This window comes from Canis lupus, chromosome 5, assembly GCF_003254725.2.
Source record: "Canis lupus dingo isolate Sandy chromosome 5, ASM325472v2, whole genome shotgun sequence".
Classification (NCBI taxonomy): domain Eukaryota; kingdom Metazoa; phylum Chordata; class Mammalia; order Carnivora; family Canidae; genus Canis; species Canis lupus.
In genome coordinates, this window is record NC_064247.1 from 79734920 (window position 1) to 79752499 (window position 17580).

The 17580-nt window shown below is 38.5% G+C and overlaps 1 long non-coding RNA gene across 3 annotated transcripts in view; it reads right to left on the minus strand.

Annotated features, from left to right (window-relative positions):
- The window catches only part of LOC112646564 (uncharacterized), a 137062-nt gene that overhangs the window by 94564 nt on the left and 24918 nt on the right, over nt 1-17580 (minus strand). The window lies entirely within an intron of this gene.

Here is a 17580-nt window from a genome sequence, read left to right on the forward strand (position 1 = left end):
TATATATTCTAATGTTAAACATTTAATTGGAGAGTTGTGGGTTTTTCCCCACCAGGATACCTTTGAGTTTTCCGAAAGTATTAGATGTAATTTCGAAGAAAACTTTTATATACCCATAGTTCATAAATTTACAAAATATTTAACTACATTATATATAATATCAAATATAACTCCCATAGACTCGAGAACAGACTTGACTTATGCTAAGTATATAACCCAAATAATGAGAGCAGAAGTGCCTAAGAATGAAACTTACTAGGTTTAACCACTCATGAGTGGTGAGCATTACTCAACATGTTTATGGAAGGAATTATTTCACTAGGATCAATTTTTAATACCTTAATTACTGTTAGTAACTAAACTGTTTCCTCAAATAGGATACTACCCCGAAAGTGAGCCACATGGCACCCTGAAATGACATTCTGGGGCCTAAATTAGTTTTTGGGAGCCAATTTCAAGAATTTGGAGACTAAGATACAATATCCAGGAGAACCCTGAAGTAAAACACTTATCCTGGAACTGGGCCAAGAGTGAGTTTTCAAAAGGAATGGGGTAGATCAAACATATGCATTACTTGGAATACTAGCTCCACAGCCAAAGTATTTTTGGCAAGGATGCCAGAGTTGAAATTACAACTTGAGGGAAAAATCCATACTTCACTTCTCTTGAAACATCTAGTCCTAAACTATGTAATCTTAGTATGTTAGTACACTAAAAGAACAAGTCTGAAAAGCTCCCATGCAAAGTTAGAAACTCAAAACCATATTTCTTCAGAAATTAGAGTTGCTTATACATAAATAGAAATGGGAGATACCCATCCTGCTCAGATTACTGCCTCACACTAAGTTAGCAGAGCCCTGGTATAGGCCACTCTATTTAGTACTTCATATGCATTATCTTGTTTCATCTGCATAACTACTTTACAAAGAAGGTTTTCTGGATGAGAAAATAACATTTGTCCAGGAGTACAGAGTTAGGAACAGGCTGAGATGGGGACTTGAGTACGAAAGTTATGATCTTCCTCTTGGCTAACCTGACCCTCCATCCTGCTCAAAACTTCCAGCATCACCAAGGAAATCTTAAATCACCACTGATTACAAAAATCAAAATTATCTGCTTACGTACTCCGTTTCAATTATTTTCAAATCTCAAAACCGGAAAACTTAATGAAAAGTAACTGGGTGTGTAATGGTAGGCACATATACACACAAAGGCCACAAAACATGCATATGAAAAATGTTCTGTGTTTCAAAACATATATATGTGTGTGTGTGTATGTGTTTATATATATATATATCTATATATATATATATTTGATTAAACAAAAGAAAAACATTAGGTAATTATTAGGTAATCTATCAAATGAAATTTTTAATTATTGGAGTTGGATTTCAGTACTCTATCATTAGTTTGCTATCTTATACAAAAGGTGAAAAAAAAATTATCCCTCCATTTCTTCACCCAACAAATGAAGGCAAATGTCAATTAAATCACATTTCTTGGTGCAGAGAGTTCATTTAAGAATCAACCAAGAGATCAAAATCATCTAGAAAAAAAATACATCCTTGAATTACAAAATTCGAAAATTTCATATACTGAGATACAGGTTTAAAACAATTTGTTGGGCAGCCTGGGTGGCTCAGCAGTTTAGCGCCGCCTTCAGCTCAGGGCGTGATCCTGGAGACCCGGGATGGAGTCCCACATCGGGCCTCCTGCATGGAGCCTACTTCTCCCTCTGCCTGTGTCTCTGCCTCTCTCTCTCTCTCTCTCTCTCTCTCTCTAATTGTTTCCCCCCCACCTAGAATTCAACAGAGACAACTAGAACTGATGGAAGCATGAACAATATAATGCCAATCAGATGGTTTTGCCCAAGGTACTGTAATTCAGGATGAGCTCAAGGGACTTTGACTAGAGAAGCTCATTAACATTAATAGCAACTGCAAGTTCATATCTAAATGGGAAGGTGCCTCATGGAATAAAAATACACTAATCTACAATATGGGCTACTTTGTCATATTCTCAAGATTCTAGGGCTAAGACAAACTGAGAAAGCATTAAAGGTATAAACATTACTTCCTTGTTAGCTGGACTTCATTTTCCTACTATTAACCTCTTTTATGGGGGGAGGGGATTGTTAGTGTTAAATATCCATTAAGTCTCACCCTTTATGGGAAATTACACACTGCAAGAGGTATCTTAGGTATTTTTATAGTAAAATATTTCCTCTGGAAAATAAACCCTAAAAAGTAATTTTGTTTTACCCTAAGAAAAAAAAAGTCATTCTACATTTCTGTAAAATGTAATTCATCATTATTACATTACCAGATTACATGCACAATTAAACTTATTTATTAAACAAGACATATGCCAACAACTTTGTAATAATCCTCTAAACCCATAATAGCAGATTTTCAACTTTAATAACAACATCATGCAGCTAATACTCAAAGGACTAATTTTAAAAGTAAGGGCATTTGGTAATTGAAACTGAAATTAAACAATTAAGCACTTGAGTAATTTAAACATGAACATAAATGTCCTGGCTGTGCTGCTCTTGGCTTTTAGTCAAATTTACTAGTGCTGGTTAGACTTTATCACTCTAATTATTCCTGCTCATATCAGATCTTGCTAAATAGAAATTGAGAATTATTTGAAGTATTTTTTTTATTCCTATGTCTCTTCTGCCTCAAAAATACATCACTATACGCTTCCAGTTAATGTTTCACACCGATAATCATGAATAACCCTGTGACAGTTCATCAAAACTCCACAGAAATTCAAAAACAGATATTTGTATACCTATTCCCAGAAGAGGAGCAATGAAAAAGTTTTAATAGGCACAAAGAAGAAAGTTATAGTGGGTATATATGCTTTGTGTTTTTAAATAATCACCTGCCTTGGGGCACCTGGGTGGTTCAGTCAGTTGAGCATCTGCCTTGGGCTCAGGTCATGATTTCGGGGTTCTGGAATTGAGCCCTGCTTTGGGCTCTCTGCTCAGCTGGGAGTTTGTTTCTCCTTCTCCCTCTGTGCTCTCTCAAATAAGTAAAATCTTTCAAAATAAAAATAAATAAATAATCACCTCTTTCTTTCAACCATCCCCCCTTCTTTCCATTTTCTTCACCAAATATAAAAGTCCATATTAACATCACCTCTTTACCCTTAGGAACACTCTAAAACAAAAATAGGCTCAAAAAAAAAAAAATAGGCTCTCACTTGGGGCACAGAGTGGCTCAGTTGGTTAAGCGTCTGTTTCTTGATTTCAGTTTAGGTCATAATTTGGGGTCCTGAGATTAAGCCTCACATGTGGCATGGCGCTGAACGTGGAGCCTGCTTGAGAGTTCCTTTCCCTCTGTCCCTCCCCTTACTCACATGCTTGCTGGCTCGAGCGCGCGCACTCTCTCACGCTCTCTCTCTCTCAAAAAATAAACAAACAAATTAATTAATTAAAGGGATGCCTGGACACCTCAGTGGTTGAGTGTTTGCCTTTGGCTCAGGTCATGATCCCAGAGTCCTGGGATTGAGTCCCACATTGGACTCCCTGCAGGGAGCCTGGTTCTCCCTCTGCCTCTCTCACTCTCTCTCTCTGTGTCTCTCATGAATAAATAAATAATTTTTTTAAAAAAAAGTTGTGCTTTGACAATGAACATGAGAGAACAGCCTCTAATTTGGTAGAAATCATCTTCATGGTTTTTGCTGTGTGATTAAGACTTTTGATATTATGAAATTACAGTTTATTTGGGAATATTACTTAAGTGAATTGTAAAAATCATCAAATGTTTTAAGGTAGAAGAACAGAAAACAAACATTATGAATCCCATAACAAGGCATTTGTTTTGAAACCGCTAAAGAAGCCAGGCAGACTTCCTCTGACCAATAGAGGGAATAGATATAAGGCAGGCACCAGGGAAAGATGGCTCCATCATCAAGACCATATTACCACAACCAAGTACAGAGGCACAGAACTGGGGCAAAGGACATTTCAAGTTCAAGGAACAGCACAGACAAAGGTAGAGGGATAAAAGAGCTGATAAGTTCTAGGGTATATGGCTGGGGTCTAAGGTACAATAGGAGCTATAAGTGAAGCTACACAAGTAGGCATAGTCGTATCAAATTGGTATGTTGCATACCTGAATCTAATGTAACACTGTGTGTCAACTATACTTCAGTTTAAAGAAAAAAGAGAATTATGCTGTCAATTATTAAAAATTCTAGAATTTAAAAAGAAAACAAGCAAGTATAGTCCAGATCAAAAAAAAAAAAAAACTTGAATTCCAGGCTAAGTCACTGGAATTTTTTCATGATGGCAATGGGAGTCACTATGGGAGAGGGGGAGAGGTTTAAACAGAGAATACAGGGAAGATCATTCTGGCAGCAGGGTAAACACTCAATGGAAGAAAAGAAGGACTTATTAGAGTAGTCCAGAAATAATTTTACCATATTACAGTAGTCCAGAATAGAGTTTTGCAGTATTACAGTAGTGCCATACAGCACTTTACCATGATACAATAGTTCAGGCTGCAAAGAGTGAAAGCCTGAACTAAGACACCAACAGGTGAAAAAGAGAAGGGAACAGATCTCAAGATATTCAGGAAGTAGATACTTCATTATGATGTCCAATTGAATGTGCCAGATGAAGGCAGGGAAGAGTCTATTTTCTGATTTAGAAGATTCCAGAAAAAGTGTCCCTCCTCTCACTTTGTGATACTGACTCTGTCACCAACTGCCTGCCCAGAGCCTTGCCCATCAATTACCCCTGTTCATTCCTATGACTCTCACTATAGTCTATAAGATATTCAAGCCTCTCTCATCCCAGGAAGCAAAGATGTTTTGAATGGTTAAGTGTCTGAGTCAGCTGAAGGAGGTAAGGGAATAGTGAAATCATTTATCCCAATACCCCCAATCCATCTTCAGGACTGATCAAATTACATTAGGCCCTTCCGAAAAGAAGCAATGCCAGACACCTGTATGAACATTCTATCTGGCAACAGATATGGCTTATAGCAGATGACATGTTAGTGATCCTCTGAGGCCACTACACGATGTTGAAGGTCATTGTTAAAGGTGCCTATTCAAGGAAAACCAAGGCGCTGAGTCATCTGAGCAGGATAGATGTATCATGCAATAGTCCCACTGTGTGCTCAGGGCTCATTTCTTCATTTCATTCAGTCAGCAAGTGCTTTTTATGGGCTTATCATGTAGCAGGTGTTGGCTAGACTTTGGGGAAACAATAGTGAGAGAAATACACCCAACTCCTCCCACAATGGTACTTAAAGTTTAGCTTGACATGAATATTTACAATTCTGCCATCATAAGCAAACAGCTGCTCCCCAAAGGGGCCTCCATCTGCCATTCCTTCTTCCATCAGAAGCAGGAATTTATATCTCAATAGCTCAATTCTTCCAAAGACTTACTCATTACTATCACAACTGATGACAGTAACAGGCATTATTATTTTTGTAGAAATGGGTTGATCTTGTACATGCTGTTTTGTCATCTATTTCTTATTAGCCATAAAAACAGATTTACAGTAAGCCTAAGACAACAAAGTTCAGGAAAAAAAGAAAGACAGACTGAGACGGATTCTCAGTGGCCCAAAGTTTAGGAACACTTCCAGTCAAGTCGACTATGCCTAGCACCAGGCAGACCAAAGGGGGAAGATAGACAAGTAGAGTTCAGACTCTGAAATGCCACATATTGGCATTAGGACATCTTGCATAGAGAACAGAGAGAAATAAATGGGATAGTATAAACTACAAGAGACCAAACTTACACGAAGGATATGAGAAACAAGCATGAAGACAGAACAGCCAAGAAGAGAATGTGATACCAATAAAAATATTCTTAGGGTGGAGGCAAGTCGGCCTTCAGGTAAGTAGCGGCCCCTTGTTGGCAGTAAGGAGAAAAGAGGGGCATCTGAGTTAAGCATCTGACTTCAGCTCAGGTCATGATCTCAGGGTTGTGGGATCAGCGTCATGTCACACCCCATGTTGGGCTCTGCCCAAAGTCTGCTTCCCCTTCTCCCCCTGCCCCCCCAAGATCATGCACTCTCTCTCTCTCTGAAATTAATAAATAAATTTTTAGAAAGAAAATATCCTTTACCAAATTATGCCCTTAGCCAGTCACAAGAAACCTTTTATAGGCTAGGATCATTTTTAAAACCTCAAAGGGTTTATGGGTTGCTTAAAAAAAAAAAAAAGTACAAAACAAAAATAACTGCATTTAGTCCTGTGGGGGAAGATAGCATAAATCTTAAAATTTAGATTGCTTACATTATTGAAAAGAAGAAAAACGACTGCACTTTTTAGCCACCAAACTAAACTCTAACATGTGTATAGTAGAGAAGTGGAGACACAGAGGCAGTTTCCTAGTCTTGCATTTTGCAGTGGGATTGGGAACTGCCCAGCAGGACAGAGACCTCCAGCAGCCCTAAGGTTATGGGTTGTCTCATCACTGCTCCAGCTGCTATGCTAGGCAATTTATACATGTTATCTCACTTAATCTTAGCATGATACTAAATATTGGTCCAATGAGCCACTGAGTAAGTGTGTGACAAAAGATAGAATACCTAACAGTTCTATTTGTAGTCTGTAAACACGTAATTATTCTTCCTCAGAGATTAATCGCTAGCTTATTTCAAATACCCCAATCCACCTCGCTCAGCAAATGAGCAATATCTGCTATAATTAGTGTATAAACACATAGAGTACCAGGATGTGACATTTAAAAAAAAATTCTTTGGCCATATAACTACCTTCCAAGTTTTCAGTTTAAATAAAAGAGAGTTATCCAACCAAGATGGACTACAAGCCACTCAAATTTATTACCAAGCAAAACTGCAGAATCACTTTCAGAGGTGCATTAAGAAGTTAAAGTCCTCTATGATTAAATATTCTTTCAAAAAATCTCTCCCAGGATTAACATACTGTAACATTTTCTATGTTGCAACACTAAGGAAATTAATATCTAAATGCTTGATCCTAGCTGTATGTAGAGGGGAGACCAGGGAGTTCATTTATTTTAAGAACCCAGATCTAGATCCACACAATTCGACATTCACTTCTTCATTCAAAGGTCACTAAAATGCATACGTCAGACATCTGCTGCTTTCTTTAAAGAATGCTGAATTTTAAACCCAGTAAGTCTAAATGTAGCTCTAATATAATCTACAAATGACCTTACTAAGTCTTTCTACATCCCATAAAAGTATATTAATTGTATAATTTTATTTAAGTTCCCAACTTGCTGTGATGTATTAGCATATTAAAATTAACTCTGCAGGCTCTAATCATTTCACCTTCTGAGCCAAGTTACCAGGACAAATTTGATAAAATTATAGTACCCCCTTGTGGTGTTACCTTCATACCCTACTAGGACGTTTTGTAATATTATATTTTTTTAAATCTTCTTCCACTAAGACCAGTGGATAACTAATTAACCTCTTCTAAATTCTAATAAAATCATGGGAAAATTAAAAGGGCCATCACCAGATTGTGAGAACAGCTGAGACAGTATGGCATTTCGTCATAAAGTAAGAATATCTGGAACCATATATATTATTTTTAGTAAAAGGAAAATGCTTTAAGAAATATTTTCTATGGACTGATCCATGTAGCCAAATTAAAGCACAAAATTCTGAAATTATTCACTGGATTTTACTTTACCTTGAAGCAGATTCAAATAACCAAAGGGGAAAGGAGTGTTTTTGAATGGTAAACCAATGTAACTTCTGCACAAATCAGAAAGGAAAAGGAAAATTGGTAAAATTTAAATGCAAAGATTTTCCCCTCAAAATTCATCCAACTATTAGATCCAATATAACTGTGTAGTATTATCAGTGCTTCCAAATACTCTTTTAATTTTACTGAAGTTTATAGTATCATTTAGCAATATGAGTAAAACCTTTTACTCAAAGCTTTTACAAAGCTTTTCCTAACTTCATTTTTCCTTATTTTTACTTGCTTTCCTACCCTTCCCCCAAAAAATCCCTTACCTCATCTCCTGATTTCCTAATTCACTTCCATCTTATTCTAGAATGGGCTTTTGGCAAAAAGGCAAGGAATCATGGAATGACTGAATGTTTGAATGAATGAATGAGTGAATGGATGAATGAATGAATGGGAGACACAGGAAAATAAGACTACCCACAATATTTTGGCAAGCCCTAGAATAACCTCACTTAGGTCAGAGGAATTAATAAGCAATCCTGTGATCTCACTAGAAGAAAAAGGAAAAGAACCTATGAGTTAATACATTTAGGTCCACTGTCAACAAAATGGCAATTTCAAATTCATAGAATGTCCAAGTACCTTACTAAGTAACTAAGAATAAACCAGTACGTTTTTCAGATTAGTTGCACTTTGAGTTCAGCAGTGAAGCAGTTTTACTCTGGTTCAAGCCAATAAGCAATTCTAACTGATTTACAACGAAAATATCAAGAAGCTTTGTTTCAATTTAGTTCAGGTTCAGGTTCAATAAAATAATAGTTCTAGTGCAGTTCTGGGAATGTGGAAACATATTTACTAGTTTCTGATTCACATTTCATTGGCTTCCTAATTATAATTTAAAATAAAGAACATTGAATTGTACTCATTTAGGTATTCAGGCAACATTTTTGAAGTCCTTACTATGTTTCCGGGATTGTTGTGGATGTTGGAATACAAAAACGAATACAGCAAAATTCCTGCCTTAAAGAATAACCATAGTCCAGCTAGGACAATCAAGTGAACTGGTGTGGTAACACAGAGGAAAATGCAGTACCCTAAAAGCAATAATAAGAACTTAAAGGGGGACACCTGGGTGGCTCAGCAGTTGAGCATCTGCCTTTGGCTCAGGGCATGATCCAGGGGTCCCAGGATCAAGTCCCCCATCAGGCTCTCCACAGGGAGCCTGCTTCTCCCTCTGCCTATGTCTCTGCCTATCTGTCTCTCATGAATAAATAAATAAAATCTTTTTTTTAAAGTAGGGGGGGAACGTCTGGGTGGCTCAGTGGTTGAACATCTGCCTTTGGCTCAGGGCATGATCCCAGAGTCCTGGATCGAGTCCCACATTGGGCTTCCTGCATGGAGCCTGCTTTTCCCTCTGCCTGTGCCTCTGCCTCTCTCTCTCTCTCTCATAAATAAAATCTTTTTTTAAAAAAAAGAATTTCTTAAAGGGTACCCCACTTGGTTTGGAACATGTCTTGATGAGCCCCTAAGATCATGGGTGCACCAAAAGGCAACCTAAAATAACTACAAATGGTCTCTAAATCTCCTTCTAAAGTCAGCAGGTCTTGTTTTCCCTCTTCTGGGTTGACCCCCAATATGTAGTTGAGGGACTTAAATAGCAAGCTGAATAATACACAGAAAGCTGAATTGTTCTACATAACAGAAAACAGCAACTGAGAGTTCAAGGGTGCAGACAGGTGTGTAAGAGAGAGGACTGAACTGGCCCAGGGCCCACAAATTATATTCTATGTGAATGGCACTGTACAAGCCAACAGCCTTGCAGAGGGACTGGGCAGTGCTGGGCAGTAAAAGAATCCCCAAAGGCCAAGAGGAAATTTGAGCCAAGGGCAGAAAAGTCTAGAAGGGATTTTGGTAGTTTTTTGCCTCGGAGTATGACATAAACCCTTTTTCCACCTCCTCCCCAAAATCAACTTTTTTTTCTCAAGATTTTTATAAAGTGAACTTGAATTTTTACTATTGGTTTTTGTTTCCAAATAGAAGGTGATGGTGGCAGTTATTTGGGGTTTTTTTGTAGTGATGGCTTTCAGTTTGTAAGCCCAACACAGGGCTCAACTTTGCGTCCTCTTGGGTCCAGAGTATACACTGATCCTGATGATGCTGGACCCAAAGGACAGGAGAGAAGTTGATATCAGAGTTACACAAAGTTATAATTTAAAAAGTAATAAAAGCTAAAACAGAGGTGCAGTGAGAGAATAGAGAAGGAAGCATGTGCTTTGCCTCGGGGAAACAGAAACATCACGGAGAAAGTGACTTCTGAACTGAGTCTTGAAGGATGAATAGCAGTTATCCAGAAGAAAAATGTGGAAAGGCATTCAACAGAGTCAACAATGTGAAGAAATCGGGAGCATTTGGGATCACCAGAAGCCAAGTGTGGCTGGAGAAAGGCATTCCTGTTCCATTCCATTCCATTCCATCAGCAGGTTTGTCCTGAGAGACTATGAGTGAAACCTGTCAGTTACACACCATTTAATGTTTGCAGAACACATGTCCCCATTTACCTACTACCCCATCTTTTTACTTTCTTTAACAAAACTTCTTGAGAAAGACTCGCTATCACTCTAGTGGATTGTGTTGTTTGTCCTTAGTGTTCCCTTCCCTCCCGTGGCTCTCTTGTGGATGGAGTCTAGTTCTCTATCCCATGTACTTTGGTCTTGGTCATGTGATCTGTTTCAAATGATGGATTGTAAACAGAAGGGACAGTGTGCCAGTTCTATAGCTGAGGCCTTAAGAGGAATCCTGTCTTTCTGCGCTCATTTAACCACAGGTCCCAGAATGAGGAGACACATTGATATGGGCTGAACTGTGTCTTCCCAAAAATCTTCCAAAAATATAAATCCCCAGATCTCAGGATATGACTATATTGAGATATGAGGTTTTTAAAGAGGTGATTAAGTTAAAGTGAAGCTGTTAAAGTGAGACCTAATCCAATATTACTGGTGTCCTTATAAAAAAAGAAAATCTGGACACACAAAGAGATACCAGGACTATTCCCATACATAGGTAAGACCACAGTGAGGACACAGTGAGACATGGCCATCTGCAGGCCAAGGAGAGGAGCCTCAGAAAAAATCAAACCTGCTGATACCTTGATCTTGGACTTACAGCTTTCCAGAACTGTGAGAAAATTAATTTCTGTTGCTTAGGCCAGAGTCTACAGCATTTTGTTAAGGTATCCATAGCAAATTAATACACATGTGGAATAGACCTAACTCAAGACCAAATTAATATGCATGTGGAACACACCTAACTACAAGACCTAACTTGTAGACCGAACCAGAGCCAAACCACAGATCCATGAGCAAGAAATAACGTTTATGGCAGTAAACCACTGACATCTTGGGGTTGCTTGTTATGCATTATTATTGTAGCAAAAACTGACCAATACACTTTCATTTCCTAATTCACAGTCATTTAGCTTTTGAATATGTTGTGAAGTGTTGCTGCCAAGTAACCTCATATGCTATTGGTTTGAAAGAGTTAATAAAAGAAGTAAATCGGGATCCCTGGGTGGCGCAGCGGTTTGGCGCCTGCCTTTGGCCCAGGGCGCGATCCTGGAGACCTGGGATCGAATCCCACATCGGGCTCCCGGTGCATGGAGCCTGCTTCTCCCTCTGCCTGTGTCTCTGCGCCTCTCTCTCTCTCTCTCTCTGTGACTATCATAAATAAATAAAAATTTAAAAAAATAAAAAAATAAAAGAAGTAAATCAAAATAAAGAACGTCAACAATCTAAATGTACTTCATAATCTAAATACTAAATACTAACAGAGATAAATGCTAAATCTGACAGAGATAATTCCTTTGTCCTTATTTATTCTGATTTTCCTTCTCCTTGTCCTTGGAGACCATTTCATAGAATCATTAAGATTATAAATTCTAGAATTGGATTATCTAGGTTCAAACTCTTCTGGATTTATCATTTGCTAGCTTTTCAGTCTTTGGCAAATTACTGAATCTCTCTGTACTCAATTTTCCCATCTATGAAGTAAAAATATAATAATATCTACATAAGAGTTGTTCAGAAGATTAAATGCATGAATGAAAGAGCTTAAAGCAGCATCTTATACTTAGTACACTTTCAATCATATTCACTATAAGTATCACTTGTCTGACTACACTGAGGTTTATCTGCTGGCTCATGTTCCTCTGTCACCCTCTATCCAACTCCAAAATCTCTGCCATCCCCAAAACCCCCTTCCAGGGATCTATCTGTTCCAAGACTTCTTTCTTTCATTCTGCACATTCTCCCAAGGTGATCTTGTCCATTCCCATGACTTCTGCTATACCCACTCAAATCTCTATCTTTATTCAAGATCTCTTTCTGAACTCCAAAACCACACTTTTCTACTGCCTCCCAGACATCTTCAGGCTTTACCTTCAAGACTCCTGGAGAACCCCTATATTGGCTAGAGATGACCATCAGAGAGATTATGATCCCTCTAAAGAAAAATGAGACAGAATTGAATCCAAGTAAATATATTTAGGTCTCCTATAGCTCTATAAGATAATGTGTCTTAATAAGAACCTAAAGGCATGCTAAAGTCACAAGAAGTAATAATTAATATTAACATATTATAAATTATTAAGATCCTTTCTACCCAAGTTCTTTTCTAAACATTTTACACATATCAATTCACTTAATCTACATAGAATCACTGAATGGTAGGTACCATTATTACTCCTTTAGAATAAATGAGGAAATCAAGGCACAAGAAGCTTATATAACTTGTCTTACAGTGGAAATGGTATAATCTGAAATCAGGCAGGCAATGAGACTCCAGACTCTGCCATCTTCACCACTATATTTCATTTTCTCTAAGAAATAGGGCCTGAATAACTTCTCAGACACTAAAACAAACACAACTATTATTTTTTTATAGTAATGGCTAACATTTGGGGGGCCAGATACTCTTTCAAGTGAAATGCTTTTCACATATTAATTTGTTTGATCCCATAGGATGGCTGGGTGTCTCAGTGGTTGAGCATCTGCCTTTGGCTCAGGTCACGATCCTGGGGTCTTGGGATCAAGTCCTGCATGGGGAACCTGCTTCTCCCTCTGCCTATGTCTCTGCCTCTCTGTCTCTCATGAATAAATAAATAAGATCTTCAAAATAATAATAATTTGTTTGTTCCCTCAATAACCCTATAATGCAGGCCTTGGTATTGTACCCATTCTACATGTGAAGAAACCAAGACCCAGAGGAAGAGTAAGTAATTAACAGGCAGTTACACAGTAGTAAGTGGCAGAGAGAGGACCCAACCCTGGCAGTTTCATACCACTATCCATGATCTTAATGACTCTTGCCTCAAGAGATAAGCACTAAACTGTCTCTTGAATAACTGCTATCATTCCCTCTTCTGTGCCACACACCAGATTGCAGATGCCATTGAAAGACTTCTCAGTTCCAGTTTCCATGAGGCCCCACCTTTGGGGACAGACACAGCCTCTCTCTTCATCTCTCTCTGAGACTGCATGAGTCTTGTCACTGATTCTCTCCATGCAGCTCTGCTCCATCCCCTCTACACCAGCTTCCTCTTACTTGTGGTTTCAGTTCTAACACAACTTTAGCTTTCATCTGACTTTGGCTTGCCCTGGTGCTGACTCAGGCCTCTATCCCACATCACCCTTTAGCTCAATGCACCACAGATAACTGGCTACAGTCTCTGTCTCTGAGTCAGAATCCAGAGACAGAAAATTAGATTGGTCACTGTCCAGCCAGTGGAACAGCTGACTTTGATGAGGTGTCCATCTCAATTAGCTACACTGGAGGAGAAGCTAGATTCACGTGGTGGGTGAAATCAGAAATATTCAGCTTAGAAAAAAAGGAAACTTAAAAATATCTTAAACTAGAGACAAGCTATCACAGGAACAGACTTTTTACCTCCTCCCCGATTAAAGCTTTCCTTTAATCGTCAGAGCAGCAATCTCTGTATCACTAATGTGCTGAAGCAGACATAAGGAGGAAGGCTAGGAAGAGATTTCTGCCTAGGGAAGGTAGTGGCTTTAGGTGATCTCTAAGATCCCTATGAATTTGTTGTTGTTGTTTTTTTAAGATTTTTTTTTTAAGATTTTATTTATTTATTCATGAGAGACACAGAGAGAGAGAGAGAGGTGGAGATACAAGCAGAGGGAGAAGCAGGCTCCATGCAGGGAGCCCGACTTGGGACTCGATCCCAGGTCTCCAGGATCACGCCTTGGGCCGAAGACAGGCACCAAACCACTGAGCCACCCAGGGATCCCAATCCCTATGAATTTGTGAAAAATTCAGGATTAGTTGAAAAAAGGTACCAAATGCACCTTAGATAAGCAGTTTAAATGTTCTCCAAAATACCAACTTTCACATTGTCTGTTGAATTTTCTCCACCCCATCAGGAAGTTGCACTTAGATGTGCAAAGGCATAAGAGGCAAAGGGAAACACTACATAACAGACGGAACTTCACCAACTCCACCCCTTCAGTGGTACCTGTCACACTAATGGCCGTGAGTCCTCCCCTAATAAAATAAAATAAAACTCCACCCACTAGAATTACAATTAAATAAGTTAATAGTTTCTGGACTCCTTACATGTCTCCTGTTATATGGACACTGCAATCACCAGTGACTGAATTCCAATCATTGAAGATTTATCTATTATTACCTGCCCTGCACAACAGTGTGAAGTGCTATACCTGACCATATGCAGGATACAAAGGTAAGAATCACACTGCCCCAAGTTTAGGGCCCACCATCCATGGAAGGAGGGAAACACATTCACAAATAATTCAAGAAAGAATACACAGTGGCAGTAGGACAGGAGGAAGGGAAAAGTTTATTCCACAGAAGTGTATGTAAGAATTTGGGAAACATTCTCCAAAGGTGATCTAGACCTTATAGAGTGCACAGGAGTTGGTGTAAGAGTACCCTACATGGACAGCATGAGCAAAGGAACACAGGACACTAGACACTCAGGAGGCAAGATATTAGGTGGCATATCTGGAGAACAGTGAACAGTCTGGCATGGCTAAAGGACAAGGGAATAGGGAGGAGAGACATAGAGGAGGAAAGACTACCTGCTGGGAATAGTAGAATATGTCTGAATATGTAAGCTGGGAGACGCTGACTTAAAAGATAATTCCCAATGAAAAAAGGCATCTATCGTCATCTATCAAGGCAACTGTACTAACCATCCAAGTTAAAAGGTGCTAATGAGCAATGATGTGCCCAATATTTTAACAACAGATTCTTAAAGTCAACGAGGAAGACCCTTAAAAGATCATAACCCTGCCTTCAAGAAATACCACACCTAACTCTCAAGGGAATGAAAATGAGTTATCCAGGTAAAGGCAATAGGTTGAACAAACCTTTGCTTGGCCAGAAGCAATGCCCTTGCTTGCCAGAAATGCCGCTCAAATAACTTCACCAGTCACACATGTGACCTGACCCTGAATAACGGTCTCTTTCGACACTCCCTTGCACAAGTAACAATAAAAATGTTGTCCCCATCAACTAGCACGTTTAATTCAGCGGCAGCACTTAAATCTGCCTCTCATTTTCCTACCACTTTCCTGAAATTCCAGAGGACGGGGTTATTGTTAAACAGCAGCAAGCATTATTCTCACAGCAGTGCACATTAATAATAATTCAGTGCAGTGTCATGGAAGCCTGTAGGCTCTTAACTGAATTTATTTGAAAAATAAAGTTTGTTTTTTTTTTCCCTGAAGATCTTTACTTAAGTCAGCATGGAACTCTTATAAAGATAACTACCAATAAGTCACAACTACCCAAGGAGCAGTCTTGTTATTTTTTTAATTCACTGCTCACCATGACAACATAATAAACACACCTTTAGAGGCTCATACATGCCCAACTCTTGAAAATGTCATAGTTCCTCCTTCATGGTGCTCCTAGGCATAAACTTTAACTCATTTTTCTGACTCTCTGAAATCCCACTAAAACACCAATTTTCAACGGCAAGCTACTACAAATAATTTTGTAGTAAGTTAGCAACAGAAGCCTTATTTCATAATCCATTAATAATTACTGAGCTCCTATTTTATTTAAAAAAATAGCAAACCATCAGGACAATATGGTTTCAACATCTGTTTTTTCAATTTTGTTTGGAGTTCTCTTAGATGTTCCTGTATCCTTTCATAAATGACTAATAGGAAAGATACAAGACTAATAGGAAACACAACTTTATGCAACTTCGTTGACGGTTGGTTTCAGTTAACAGCTGGTCTTTAAACTACCCAACATAAAAGCATACATTTTAGGGAAAAAAAACTGACCCCAAAACTGCTTCATAAAATAAAGCATTTCATTTTTCAAAGCTTAAGGATTATTTGAGAGGCTATAGTACTAAAAAGTCCCCAGAGTTGGTTTTTTTTTTAAGAGAGAAAGTTAAAAGTTTCCACCTTTAAATATCAGAGACTAGAGATTTTACAATACAATAAGTGTCAGAAATAAAATGCAATTCCCTTCAAAGCCATATAAAAGAGTAAGCCTCAGTAAAAAGTTTTTCCTTCCAACAGTGGAGTGTGGACCTAAAATCATAGCAAATAATTATGATGGTCTTTCTGCAATGGTGCCCAGACATCCAAATTAGCCAAAGCTTCAGGCTTCCATATGCTCAGGTTTGTAACAATGTTTTCTGTGCTACCCAACAGCTGCTCCCTTTTGGTTAAGGAAACACTATACAAGAAGCACGCCATGAATTGAAGTGTTCAATTTCCCACCATCCTCCAGACAGATGTGGTCCTTTCCCAAGTGTACATGATACAACATAAGTACATAAAAGATGCAATTCTTTATTCAAATGACTGTTTTTTGTCCCCCCTGCTCTATCCCATATCATCTGGACCGATAAATTTGTTTTGGGGGTGGGGGGCAGATAACTTCACTCTGAGAAAATGTTAGGTGGATTCAAGAAGAATGACTAATGGTCAGTATCTCTCAGAAAATAAAACACCATCTCTCACTGGAAGCTTCTGTTGGGCTCATCTCTCTCTATGAAGCCTGCCAGGTCCTCACATACCAGAGGTGGTTTGCTTTCCTTCCAACTGGGATAATGGGCTTTTCAGCACTTTTGCCAAATTACTGACAGAAGGACTTATTTCCTCTTCCAATGAAAAGAAACTGATAGTGACAGAAGCAAGAGAATAACTTTAACCACTACATTACATGTCGCAAAAAACAGACAGATAAATAGAACCCCCACATAATTCCATTCTAAATTTCTCCCCAGCTAACAGTCTGTAAGTATGCCAAACCAGTCACAAAAGAACCTAACCTGATTTTTTTCCTGGATTTTTCATGTCTTCTACCTTACTACTATCTTTTGAAAATATTATTTTTCACTAATACATGAATAAGGATCATAGTTAGTGATTGCAAAATTGGAAAATGCCAGGAGATTTTATTTGAGTGTCCCTGTCTTTTCCAGAGACTAAATTAACTACATAACCTGCTCTGTTAGGAATAGCATTCATCGGGTGGCCCCGGTGGCTCAGCGATTTGGTGCCACCTTTGGCCCAGGGCGTGATCCTGGAGACCTGGGATTGAGTCCCACATGGGCTCCCTGCATGGGGCCTGCTTCTCCCTCTGCCTGTGTCTCTGCCTCTCTGTGTGTCTCTCATGAATAAACAAATAAAATCTTAAAAAAAAAAAAAAGGAATAATATTCATGATATAACATTTGTGTTCATTTTCCCCTAAGTATAAATACTTTCACTGTCTCTGGTTCCAAATCATTGACCTTTTCCCTGATAATCTTTGTGCCTAATACATTGTCATGCACAGGTGAGTGCTTAATAAATACTATTGGATGATGGATGTACTCAATTATAAAATACTCAAAAATGCTCCTTTTTGTAAGTTTC